Here is a 14,170-nt window from a genome sequence, read left to right as displayed (position 1 = left end):
ACAACATTAAATATAAAGAGAACAATCGTTAGTATGAGGATCCTTAGGATGATCCATGATCCTGATCCTGAAGCTCTTCTGAGGATCACTATCTGCCAAAGAAACAAGGATCACTTGTTAGGATATCATGTAAGGATCATAGGTCATTAAAATCCTGCCCTAACAATTGCCCCCAAAATATAAGGAGTAAATATATAATATTAACGAGTTATATTTTGCCGATCTTATCTGTAACTAACTCAACGGATATATAGCCGTTGTGAACGAACTATCCGTTGCAACCCTGACGTCATGGAAGTGACAACCCTGCACAATCATGATTATAAATAGGAGATATAGATAGGATCGTTTGCATTTAAATTTCAGAAGTACTCCCTTTATAATTTCATCCGAGGATAAACAGGTATTCTCTCTTCATCTTCTTTCTTCTCTTGCTCTGTTTTCTTTCTCTTCCCATCATTCTGTAAAAAATGTTGCTCCGGAACTCTCCCAGCAAGGATCCTAAGAAGAACAGCCCCTTGAAGGGTCAAGGGATCATCAAGGATTCCCCCACCGAGAGGTGTTGTTTTACCGACCCTCAAATTGACAAAATCCGGCATTGCTTTCCGGCGAACACCCTCTTTAAACCTTTTAGCCCCACCGCTCTGAGCGATTACATCTCTGAGACTTGGGTAGCTTTCCCGGTCACTCCTTTCATGATAGGATACTGACGGGTGGTCCTTTGGACAACCCTTAAGCATGTTAAAAGATGAAATAATCCTCCATTTAATCGTGTAATTATCTTGAATTAGATAACTACGATGCTTATGTTTCAGGTACGATTTAGGAGCTAAAAGATGGATCAAACGCTGCTTCGGAGGCTTTGGTGAAGAACGGGTCGAGCATGGAACACGAGACACAACAAAGAAGTCAAGGAAGCTGACCACCGTAAATTACGGTCCTGCCGTAATTTACGGTGGACCTGGATTTTGCATGTTTCTTCACCGTAACACAGGTCATTTGTGCCGTAAAAGAACAATGTCCACCGTAAATTACGGTGGAGCCGTAATTTACGGTGGAGCCTGCGAGCAAAATGTGTAACTGCCGTTTTTAAGTTGGTTTTTGAGTGTCTTTTCATATCTCTCATCATTGGACGGTTCTAGGACAGCATAGGGGCGATTTTTGGCTTGTGGCTTGTTTTGTGAACAATTTCTATCATTCGGTTTGTTTTCTTGATTCGTATGAACAATAGTTTGATGTTGATGATGATTCACCGAGCCATGTCCGGCTAAACTCTTCGGTGATCATCTTAGGTGAATGTTTCTTGAACTTTTGTGTGTTTAATTTCTGCATTTCTAGAATGACAGCTTGCGTTGCTTGAATGTCATGGTGTATGTTTGATTGTTTGTAGTTTGTTAATCAATATTGCAATTTCTAGTCTTAATCGTACGTTCTTGGTGCCGTTGGCAATCGAGATATCACGGGAAGGGTTAGGGTTGGTTATTGATTAATAGGTCATCGGGAAACAACCTCGCGTTTATCTAATCCGAGTACTTTGTTCCCTTTTATCACTTCAATCACATATACACGAGTTATGTCTATGTAACTCTTTCTAGTTGGAATTACACACAATTGTTTAAAGAAACTGAAACCTAAGGTGATCATTGTTCTCTCCTAATTTGTTTTACAACCAACTTTGATTTGAATTAGTTTTTAATTTAGTTTTCTAAAACAACAATCCAAACTCTTGAATTTTAATTTTCTGCAATTTAGTCTAATAATTAGTTTAAGTACAAAGCTATACAGTTGACACATCTTCCACATACTCCCTGAGTTCGATACCCTACTACCACTATCTATAGTTGTTTGGGGATTAAATTTGCGTGACCCACGACATCACGTCAAATTTTGGCGCCGTTGCCGGGGAGTAGTGCGCAACGTGTGTTAGTTTAATAGTTTTGTTTGTTATTTTCGGGTTTACGTTGGTTGTGTTTAGTGTGCAGGTACTTCAGGTGTATGCATACTAGAGGCTCTCACAGGTCATCACCGCTATCGTTTGATCCGGAAATTGAAAGAACGCTATGACAAAACCGAGTTTTAGTGCGAGAAAACAAAATCATTGGTTCACCCACTTCACCCATTACACCGAGAAACATAATGGCTGATTCTCAAATTCCACCTACAACCAGTCAATCATCTTCATCCTTTATACCTACTTCCACCCAACCATCACCAAACACTACATTACCTAATACCACTGCTGAATTTACACCATCCAATGTCACCCAACCAATCACCACTCAAACTGAGCCTACTATCACCTACGATCCATCCACCACAATCCCACCATTATCTCACTTCTTTCCCCCAACTACGGGTCAATCATCATTCACCTTCACAATTGCACCCAATTCAACTATCGTGCATACTACTTCATCTTTTAGACCACAACAACAACAGTCGGGCTTTCAGTATTCGACCATCCCATTTGGGCAGACCTCGGGAATTCAAGGAGATGGTTATGATGAGGGATTTGAAGATTATGAGGGTTATGAAGATGATGGGTACGGTTATGGAGGTTATGGTGATCAAGGGGAGTTTGGGTATTTGCAAAGTCAATCTCAAGGGATGGCAAGTGTTGGTGGAATGCCACAACAACAAATTATACCACAACACATTCGGCCAAGACCACAAGGGCCACCAATACAACAACCTATTCCATTGCAACAAGTTCGGCCACAACATGTACAACCACAATTTCAAAGGCCGATTCAATACCCACCGATGCCCCAACAACCAATTGCACCACAAGGGCCTATGCCAAGACCAATGGGTCCTATTCGTCCAAGGGGTCGATTGGGTGTTCCAAGAAGGCATCTTAGGGAACAAGCAAGGGGAATAGAGGCACATTTCAGGCCAATCATTACTCAAAACCCTTCACCGGTGGTTATCCCTCACAACAACCAAGGGAGAACTTTTGAAGTAAGAACAAATTCGTTGCAAAGTTTACCGAAGTACAAAGGGTTAGCAACGGAGGAGCCGTATTTCCATTTAGAGGCCTATGACTCAATTTGCAACACTTTTGGGAGTCAAGGTTTTTCGGCCGATGAAGTCAAGTTGGTCTTATTTCAGTTTTCTTTGGAGGATAAGGCAAAGAAGTGGTTCTACACTTTGCCTTCGGCATCTATTTACACTTGGGGGGAAATGCAACAAACTTTCTTAGACGAATTCTATACCGCCCAAAAGACTAATGATGCTAGAAAGGGGTTGAGGAGCTTCGAACAACAACATGGTGAGATGTTCCATGAAGCGTTCGAACGATTCAATATGATGATAAAGAATTGCCCTCACCATGGAATCGAATTGTGGGAGTTAATGAATGCCTTTCATGAGGGGTTGAGTGCCGAAGACGCACGCGATTTGATGTCTATCACCGGTGGGACTTTTGGAACAAACTATGAGAATGAAGATTGGGAGTTCTTGGAAAGCATGGCAACTACATCAAAGAGAAAAGCTCAAGCCTCGAGAAGAGCCCGACCGACCACCACCCGACCGCAAGTGCACGCCATAGATGATGGTAATGTTCAAACCACTAACCAAATATATAATGTTTGTGCTTTGTGTAATGAAATAGGTCATGCGGCTGAAAATTGCCAAGGGATGTTGGAAGGGCAATACGAGGAAGTCCATGCGGTTCAAGGTCAAGGTCAAGGAGGAGGTGGTAGGAACTACAACAACATGAATTCTAATACCTACCACCCCGGATTGAGGAACCATCCGAACTTTAGATATGGGAACCCTTCAAATCAAGCGAACCCAAATTTTCAAGGTAGCCAAGGTAATTTTGGTTCACGGCCATCTTACAAAAACCAAGGTGGGTACCGAGGCGGAAATAACCAAGGTTATCAAAAGCAATACCAAACGGGTCAAGAACAAGGGGGGCTTTCGGGTGGAAACGAGGTGATGGAGATGCTAAAGAGCATGCAAATGGAGATGCAAAAACGGAACCAACTTGATGAAGTGCGAATGCAAAAAGATGAGGTTCGTGATAAAAGCATCCAATCACTAACAACCCAAATGGGTCAATTAGCAACCGATGTGGCGGAATTGAAGAAAGGAAAGGGTCAACTTCCAAGCGACACTAAGGTAAACCCTTCACATGGTTCGTCACGAGGTAATGTTAACATTAATCATGTTAGTGTTTTAAGAAGTGGGAAAGAATTCAAAGCCAATTTGTCACCCGAATTGGTTGAGGGGGTGGTTGATGTGACAACTCGAATTTCCAAGATTCGATTTCGTATTTATTGCACGATCATGTATTGACTAGTCGTTTATTTGCACATTTGGTTGCCATGAAATTATATACGTTTTGATTGTTTGATTGTGCATAGTTGTTTGTTATTTGTGAAACTTGTCAAATGTGTAAACTTGGTGGTGGAACTATGAAATAGTTATGAGATGGTGTGCATGTGTAAAATATAATACTTAGGGAGGTAGAGTGTAATTAGTGAAATCCTAGATACTTAACCCTAACCTCATTTCACTAATCATTTGCACACAAATCCAAAGCACGTACTTGTAACTCTCTAATCCTCTAGCAAGCATCATCACCAAATCATTTGGCACAAGAAAATCATCACTCTTGATTACTCTTTCTCTAGGATCATCACAAGGTAATTGTTTAATCATTGTTGTGATTAATGGTTGATTGTTTGATTGTTTTCAATTCTCGATTCTTGTGAATTCTTGTAAACCCTAGTCTCTATATTATACTCCTGTGTTTTTGATTGAGGTTGATCATTATAATGTGAAGATGATTAATCATATAATCAGTTGCCTGATGATTTTGATGCGTAATGTGTAGACGTAAAGATTGTTGTTTTGATCGACTTAATGCAGACGTATGAACCTAGGGTTTTTGATCGTATGAATGAAAGATGTAACTGACGCTTGACTCTGTGCAAATTGAAGTTCACGCATGTAATTGTCTGAGTTTAATGATCTATATATGTCCGAGTTTCTTGATTGAACCCTTGCCTGAGTATATTAACAAAAATCAAATGGTCCGACTTTAATATATATCACTTTGGTCCGAGTTTAATCCTTTAAATGCTTGACCGAGTTTATTGAATGTTTGATGACCGAGTTTCTTGATCAAAACATATGTCCGAGTTTGTTAAGAGGAATCATATCCGAGTTTATTGATATCTTATAGATCCGAGTTTAATGTAATCAATATGGTCCGAGGTTATCAAGTCCCTTTGGTCCGAGTTTAATGAAGGTATATGGTCCGAACATAATTGTTAACTTGGTCCGAGTATAATATTGATTGGACCGAGTTTATTTTTATGTGTGGGCCGAGTTTGATTTGGTCCGAACATAAGGAATGTGCCTGGTCCGAGTTTAATGGACACACCTTAGGTCCGAGTTTAATGAAATTAACTTGGTCCGAGTTTAAATGAATTGAGGAGGTCCGAGTTTAAGGAACTTGCTTGGTCCGAGTTTAAATGATTTGCTAGTGGACCGAGTTTATTGACTCTATGTTGGACCGAGTTTAATGAGCATGTGTTGGGCCGAGTATAAGGAATGTATATTGGACCGAGTTTAAAACATGATCAACCATGTCCGAACTTAAATGCTGATTATATGTCTGAGGTTGTATGATGATTATATGTGCTATCCGAGTTCTGAACAGGGGAGACCCCCCCCATACTGTCTGAGTTTTAGAAAGGCAAGGCCCTGTCTGATATTATGTGATATTCAATTTGAAACAATGAACTGTGTGATACAATAACAACATGTCCTGTTCTGCATGATGTGATATCTATGTTGCTGTAATTGTGGTATATTACTGTGCTTATGTGCAAACCATGTTAGTTGAGTCAGTAATCGAATTATCATACACAGTTGATTGAACGTCAAGACTTGTAAACCCTAATTGATAATTGGTTTCAAACACTTACATTATACCATGTGCAATATATCCTAGGTCGTGTGTAACGGACTTAGGCAATTGTTAAATCCTAGAGCATAGCATACCGAGCAAACCAAGGTGAGTTCACACTCCTACTAAGGCATGGGATTCCCGGGTCGTGGGAATGGGATAAAGGTTACCATTGACTAAGAACGTATATATGCTTTCCTAGACTATCACCTACCATGGTCCTCGGATGTCAGGACGGTTCCGTAGGTTAGGATAACACCTACGTGGTCATATGCCAATTACTGCCTCGGATGTCAGGCACGCACGTAAAACCTACGTGTACGCATTACTTACTTCTATCCTCGGTTGTGAAGGATAAGTGCACCATGGTCCTCGGATGTCAGGACAGTTCCGTAGGTTAGGATAACACCTACGTGGTCATATGCCAATTACTGCCTCGGATGTCAGGCACGCACGTAAAACCTACGTGTACGCATTACTTACTTCTATCCTCGGTTGTGAAGGATACGTGCGTAAAACCTACGCACACCCCATACGCGCTACTGTTCTCGGACGAAGAACAGGGATGATACGAGTAGTTGATACGAATAGTCTAGTGGTCACATAACATGGGAAGCCCCCACCTGTATAACTTACTATTGGCCCAGTAGAGCCACCCGCTACTTACTGTTACGCACTTACATACTGTGAACTCGCTCAACTAGTTTGTTGATCATTCTGTTACATGCCTTGCAGATCGTTAGGTACTTGGAGCTTGCACTGGAGAAGCGGGTCGTTGTGGACAAGGATCGTGGTTTCTACGTTGAACTATTATGACATTTAAAACTATTAACTATTGTTGGATTATTTACTATGCTTCCGCTACATTTTGAAACTATGGTTATGTTTTGAACACCTATCGTATTGGATGGATGGTTTACATTTATTTTACTTAATATTAATTACATGTTCAATATGATTGGTGGCTTGATCCTGGTCAGTCACGCTCCCAAGCGGTGATACTCCGCAGGTGGATTTTGGGGGTGTGACAGATTGGTATCAGAACCATTGGTTATAGAGAACTTGGTTTTAATATGGGGAAAACGTTTTTATTAAAACCAGACTATAACCTGAACAGTGCTCTCAACGATCCACAACGACGCTTCGCTCCACGTGCAAGACTCGACATACTAGGTAATAAGGTTTGTGTTTATTACCTGCTTGCTAGAACTGCTTAGAACTTTGCTCGTAGTATGCTTACCCTACTTTTGCTCACTACCTGTTATTGCTTAAGAACCCTTATGTGCTTACACTCTTCTGTCATCGCACTATTCGCGAACCTTTCTCACTTATGTCGCCTTTGATGTGAAGATCAATGGCCGGACGAATTAACATAACTCAAGCCCAGCTAGAGGCTCTCGTTCAAGCTCAAGTTGCTGCGGCACTTGCAGCTGCTCAAGCAGGTAGTATACCCTGCAGTATGGACACACACTAGGATCCTTAGATCCTACATTAACTCTCGTATTTAACTTTGTCCTATTCGTACACAATAGGTCAACACGCGCAGCAGCCCGTCTGCACTTTCAAGAACTTCATGGACTGTCGTCCAAGCTCATTCAGTGGCACCGAGGGAGCAGTGGGACTCCTCCATTGGTTCGAGAGGCTCGAAACTGACTTCGAGGTGCATGATTGCCCTGAGTTTCGCAGGGTAAAGTTTGCTTCTAGAACACTCGAAGGTGCTGCATTAACCTGGTGGGAAGCACAGATTAAGATGTTAGGGCTGGCAGCTGCTAATGCCACCCCCTGGAACGAGTTCAAGGACCTGATTAAGGAAGAGTTTTGTAGTCGTGAAGACATCCACAAACTAGAGGTAGAGTTCCTCAACCTACAGATGGTGGGGTCTGAAATTGAAGTTTATACGAGGAGATCGAATGAATTAGCCACATTTTGTCCTACTATGGTAGACCCTCCCACCAAACGTATCGAGCTGTATCTCAAGGGTCTGGTGCCAGAAATTCAGAGTCATGTGACTGCAGCTAACCTTGGCACTATCCAGCAAGTCACTCGTCTTGCTCATCGTCTCACCGATCAGGCAGTGGATCAGAACAAGCTGCCAAAACGCATCAGTACTACCACTACTGCTGCCACTACTTCTGCTACTCCCAGGGAAAACAAAAGAAAATGGGATGGGGATTCTAGCAAGGGATCAGCTTCAGTTCGGTCACAGGTTCAGCAGCAAAAGACTGACCGTTATCAGAGTCCCAGTCAGCACTCTTCAGGCAACCAGGGGCAGGGTGGATATCGGGGAATTCACCCACTATGTAACAGGTGCAACAGACACCACAGTGGATGGTGTCGCAAGGAACAATGTCAGAGATGTCTCAAGATTGGTCATGAAGCAAAGGATTGTCGAAACTCACGTCCTGTAACCCAAGAACAACAACGACTGCCTCAACCTTCACAGAACCAGCAACTGCAACTACCAGCTCCACAGAACACACAGCAGCAGCCACAGCGTGGGAACGGGGGATGTTTCCAGTGTGGGGCTGAAGGTCATTTTAAACGCGATTGCCCTCAATTAAACCAGGATCAGACTCAAAACCACGACCATGGAAACAGGGACGACAACGGGGAAAGTGTTGGGGGAAGCAATGGAAACCATGACGCCGGGGCAGCGTGTACATGATTGGTCAGGGAGACGCAATGAACGATATTTGAACTTATAACTTATCTTGGGTTTTCATTATTATGTTTACGCTACTCAAACAAAGTTTGGTTTGAACATCAATTGTATTGGGTTTTATGAATTATTTTCACTACTATACTTTATGTTTGATGTGATGGATAGTTTGATATTATTGAACGCACCTGCCATAATTATGGGCCTTACGAACAGGGTGTGCAAACCCTATCTTGACAAGTTCGTCATCGTCTTCATCGATGACACTTTGATCTACTCCAAGAGTCGGGAGGAGCACGAGCAGCACTTACGTCTTATCTTGGAACTTCTTCGAAACGAGCAACTGTACGCAAAGTTTCCAACATGCGACTTCTGGCTTCGTGAAGTCCACTTCTTAGGCCACGTAGTGAACGAGGACGGGATCCATGCTGATCCATCCAAGGTAGATTCGATCAGGAACTGGCCTGCACCGCGCACACCGACAGAAATACGCCAATTATTGGGTTTGGCGGGGTATTACAGACGATTCATTAAAGACTTTTCGAAGATCGCGCAGCCGCTTACTATGCTGACACAGAAAGGTGTCACCTACCGTTGGGGAAATTCCCAAGAGACCGCTTTTCAGTACCTAAAGGATAGGCCTTGCAGTGCACCTATTCTCTCATTGCCGGAGGGCACAGATGACTTCGTGGTTTATTGTGACGCATCGATACAGGGTCTTGGTTGTGTGTTGATGCAACGGGATAAAGTTAATAGCTTACGCCTCTCGTCAACTCAAGATTCACGAACGGAACTACACGACGCACGATTTGGAGCTGGGAGCTGTTGTTTACGCGCTTAAGATATGGCGACACTACCTGTACGGTACCAGGTGCACAATTTACACCGATCACAGGAGTCTCGAGCATATCTTCAAGCAGAAGGAGTTGAACATGCGTCAACGACGATGGGTCGAACTGCTTAACGATTACGAATGCGCCATCAAGTACCATCCAGGCAAAGCCAATGTTGTGGCTGATGCCCTCAGTCGAAAGGACACTTTACCTCGGCGCGTGCGAGCGCTACAGCTTACGATTCAGTCTAGCCTTCCTGCACAGATACGAGCTGCTCAGACAGAAGCACTGAAGCCCGAAAACGTCAAGGCTGAAGCCTTACGCGGATCACGGCAACGATTAGAACAAAGGGAAGACGACGCCTACTATGTGACAGGACGTATTTGGGTCCCACTATATGGCGGCTTACGGGAACTTGTGATGGATGAAGCTCATAAGTCTCGCTACTCGGTACATCCAGGTTCGGATAAAATGTACCACGATATCAGAACTACATATTGGTGGCCTAGCATGAAGGCCCACATTACAACCTACGTCGACAAATGTTTAACTTGTGCGAGAGTCAAGACAGAGTACCAGAAACCCTCAGGCCTACTCCAGCAACCCAGGATACCACAGTGGAAATGGGAAGAGATTTCCATAGATTTTCTTACAGGCCTACCCAGACCCCAGCGTGGGAATGATACTATATGGGTGATCGTGGATCGACTCACCAAGTCTGCACACTTCCTGGCTATAAGGGAAACGGATAAGTTCTCCACTCTCGCATACATCTATCTTAAAGAAGTTGTTTCGAGGCACGGAGTGCCAACTTCTATCATTTCGGATCGGGATGCACGATTCACGTCAGAGCTATGGCGAGCGATGCACAAAGCGTTTGGCTCTCGTTTAGACATGAGCACAGCATATCACCCTCAGACGGATGGGCAGTCTGAGCGCACGATTCAAACTTTAGAAGACATGCTTCGAGCGTGTGTTATTGATTTCGGCAATGGCTGGGAAAAACACCTCCCTTTAGTGGAGTTTTCATACAATAACAGTTACCACACCAGCATTCAAGCCGCTCCATTCGAGGCATTGTACGGACGTAAATGCCGGTCACCTCTCTGTTGGGCAGAGGTGGGGGATAGTCAGATTACGGGTCCAGATATTGTAGTGGACGCCACAGAAAAGATTGCACAAATACGACAACGCATGGCAGCAGCACGCGACCGTCAGAAAGCCTACGCGGATAAGCGTAAGAGACCATTGGAATTTCAGGTCGGGGACCGGGTTTTATTAAAAGTCTCACCCTGGAAGGGTGTGGTTCGATTTGGTAAACGAGGCAAACTCAATCCACGGTATGTTGGACCGTTCGAAATCACTGAAAGAATAGGCCCAGTAGCCTACAGACTGAATCTACCAGCTGAACTCGGTGCAGTTCACAATGTGTTTCACGTGTCGAATCTGAAGAAGTGCCTGTCAGATGAGACCCTCATAGTTCCTTTTAAGGAACTCACTATCAACGAGCGGTTGCAGTTCGTCGAGGAACCAGTTGAAATCACGGACCGGGATGTTAAGGTCCTCAAACACAAGAGAATCCCTCTTGTTCGAGTTCGTTGGAACTCCCAACGTGGCCCAGAGTATACCTGGGAACGCGGAGACCAGATGAAAGAAAAGTACCCCCAGTTATTCGAGACCAATGCAACCACTACTGAGGCTGAAGCTACTACTACTGAATTTCGGGACGAAATTCCAAATCAACGGGGGGATGATGTGACACCCCAGGAAAACCAGTGAACGATGTAACTTACCTAGCTTCCTCAGTGAGTGCGTACCAAATTTCGGGACGAAATTTCTTTTAAGTTGGGGATAATGTGACAACTCGAATTTCCAAGATTCGATTTCGTATTTATTGCACGATCATGTATTGACTAGTCGTTTATTTGCACATTTGGTTGCCATGAAATTATATACGTTTTGATTGTTTGATTGTGCATAGTTGTTTGTTATTTGTGAAACTTGTCAAATGTGTAAACTTGGTGGTGGAACTATGAAATAGTTATGAGATGGTGTGCATGTGTAAAATATAATACTTAGGGAGGTAGAGTGTAATTAGTGAAATCCTAGATACTTAACCCTAACCTCATTTCACTAATCATTTGCACACAAATCCAAAGCACGTACTTGTAACTCTCTAATCCTCTAGCAAGCATCATCACCAAATCATTTGGCACAAGAAAATCATCACTCTTGATTACTCTTTCTCTAGGATCATCACAAGGTAATTGTTTAATCATTGTTGTGATTAATGGTTGATTGTTTGATTGTTTTCAATTCTCGATTCTTGTGAATTCTTGTAAACCCTAGTCTCTATATTATACTCCTGTGTTTTTGATTGAGGTTGATCATTATAATGTGAAGATGATTAATCATATAATCAGTTGCCTGATGATTTTGATGCGTAATGTGTAGACGTAAAGATTGTTGTTTTGATCGACTTAATGCAGACGTATGAACCTAGGGTTTTTGATCGTATGAATGAAAGATGTAACTGACGCTTGACTCTGTGCAAATTGAAGTTCACGCATGTAATTGTCTGAGTTTAATGATCTATATATGTCCGAGTTTCTTGATTGAACCCTTGCCTGAGTATATTAACAAAAATCAAATGGTCCGACTTTAATATATATCACTTTGGTCCGAGTTTAATCCTTTAAATGCTTGACCGAGTTTATTGAATGTTTGATGACCGAGTTTCTTGATCAAAACATATGTCCGAGTTTGTTAAGAGGAATCATATCCGAGTTTATTGATATCTTATAGATCCGAGTTTAATGTAATCAATATGGTCCGAGGTTATCAAGTCCCTTTGGTCCGAGTTTAATGAAGGTATATGGTCCGAACATAATTGTTAACTTGGTCCGAGTATAATATTGATTGGACCGAGTTTATTTTTATGTGTGGGCCGAGTTTGATTTGGTCCGAACATAAGGAATGTGCCTGGTCCGAGTTTAATGGACACACTTTAGGTCCGAGTTTAATGAAATTAACTTGGTCCGAGTTTAAATGAATTGAGGAGGTCCGAGTTTAAGGAACTTGCTTGGTCCGAGTTTAAATGATTTGCTAGTGGACCGAGTTTATTGACTCTATGTTGGACCAAGTTTAATGAGCATGTGTTGGGCCGAGTATAAGGAATGTATATTGGACCGAGTTTAAAACATGATCAACCATGTCCGAACTTAAATGCTGATTATATGTCTGAGGTTGTATGATGATTATATGTGCTATCCGAGTTCTGAACAGGGGAGACCCCCCCCATACTGTCTGAGTTTTAGAAAGGCAAGGCCCTGTCTGATATTATGTGATATTCAATTTGAAACAATGAACTGTGTGATACAATAACAACATGTCCTGTTCTGCATGATGTGATATCTATGTTGCTGTAATTGTGGTATATTACTGTGCTTATGTGCAAACCATGTTAGTTGAGTCAGTAATCGAATTATCATACACAGTTGATTGAACGTCAAGACTTGTAAACCCTAATTGATAATTGGTTTCAAACACTTACATTATACCATGTGCAATATATCCTAGGTCGTGTGTAACGGACTTAGGCAATTGTTAAATCCTAGAGCATAGCATACCGAGCAAACCAAGGTGAGTTCACACTCCTACTAAGGCATGGGATTCCCGGGTCGTGGGAATGGGATAAAGGTTACCATTGACTAAGAACGTATATATGCTTTCCTAGACTATCACCTACCATGGTCCTCGGATGTCAGGACGGTTCCGTAGATTAGGATAACGCCTACGTGGTCATATGCCAATTACTGCCTCGGATGTCAGGCACGCACGTAAAACCTACGTGTACGCATTACTTACTTCTATCCTCGGTTGTGAAGGATACGTGCACCATGGTCCTCGGATGTCAGGACAGTTCCGTAGGTTAGGATAACACCTACGTGGTCATATGCCAATTACTGCCTCGGATGTCAGGCACGCACGTAAAACCTACGTGTACGCATTACTTACTTCTATCCTCGGTTGTGAAGGATACGTGCGTAAAACCTACGCACACCCCATACGCGCTACTGTTCTCGGACGAAGAACAGGGATGATACGAGTAGTTGATACGAATAGTCTAGTGGTCACATAACATGGGAAGCCCCCACCTTTATAACTTACTATTGGCCCAGTAGAGCCACCCGCTACTTACTGTTACGCACTTACATACTGTGAACTCGCTCAACTAGTTTGTTGATCATTCTGTTACATGCCTTGCAGATCGTTAGGTACTTGGAGCTTGCACTGGAGAAGCGGGTCGTTGTGGACAAGGATCGTGGTTTCTACGTTGAACTATTATGACATTTAAAACTATTAACTATTGTTGGATTATTTACTATGCTTCCGCTACATTTTGAAACTATGGTTATGTTTTGAACACCTATCGTATTGGATGGATGGTTTACATTTATTTTACTTAATATTAATTACATGTTCAATATGATTGGTGGCTTGATCCTGGTCAGTCACGCTCCCAAGCGGTGATACTCCGCAGGTGGATTTTGGGGGTGTGACAGTTGAGGATATCACGGGAATTGAAAGTGATGATGAACTTTCACCGGTTAAACCAAAAGAAACAATTGTTAAAAAACCGGGTTTGGGTGAAAGTGAAAAGAATGAAAAAGTTGAGGGTGAACCGAGTCAAGTTCCATTTCCATCGGCCCTACTTGACCCGGGAAAGAAAAATTTTATTGTGTCGAGAGGTCC

General features: G+C 42.6%; 1 non-coding gene across 1 annotated transcript; it reads right to left on the bottom strand.

Moving 5' to 3' along the window:
* Positions 1-3,232: 3,232 nt before the first annotated feature.
* On the bottom strand, positions 3,233-3,338 carry LOC118479985. Its single transcript, XR_004861626.1, has one exon. It is a non-coding gene; the product is annotated as a small nucleolar RNA R71 (small nucleolar RNA).
* Positions 3,339-14,170: the final 10,832 nt, after the last annotated feature.

This window comes from Helianthus annuus, chromosome 6 (assembly GCF_002127325.2).
Source record: "Helianthus annuus cultivar XRQ/B chromosome 6, HanXRQr2.0-SUNRISE, whole genome shotgun sequence".
NCBI classification, from domain to species: Eukaryota; Viridiplantae; Streptophyta; class Magnoliopsida; order Asterales; family Asteraceae; genus Helianthus; species Helianthus annuus.
Note: the sequence above shows the minus strand (reverse complement) of the source record. Positions and strands in the feature narration are given on the sequence as shown.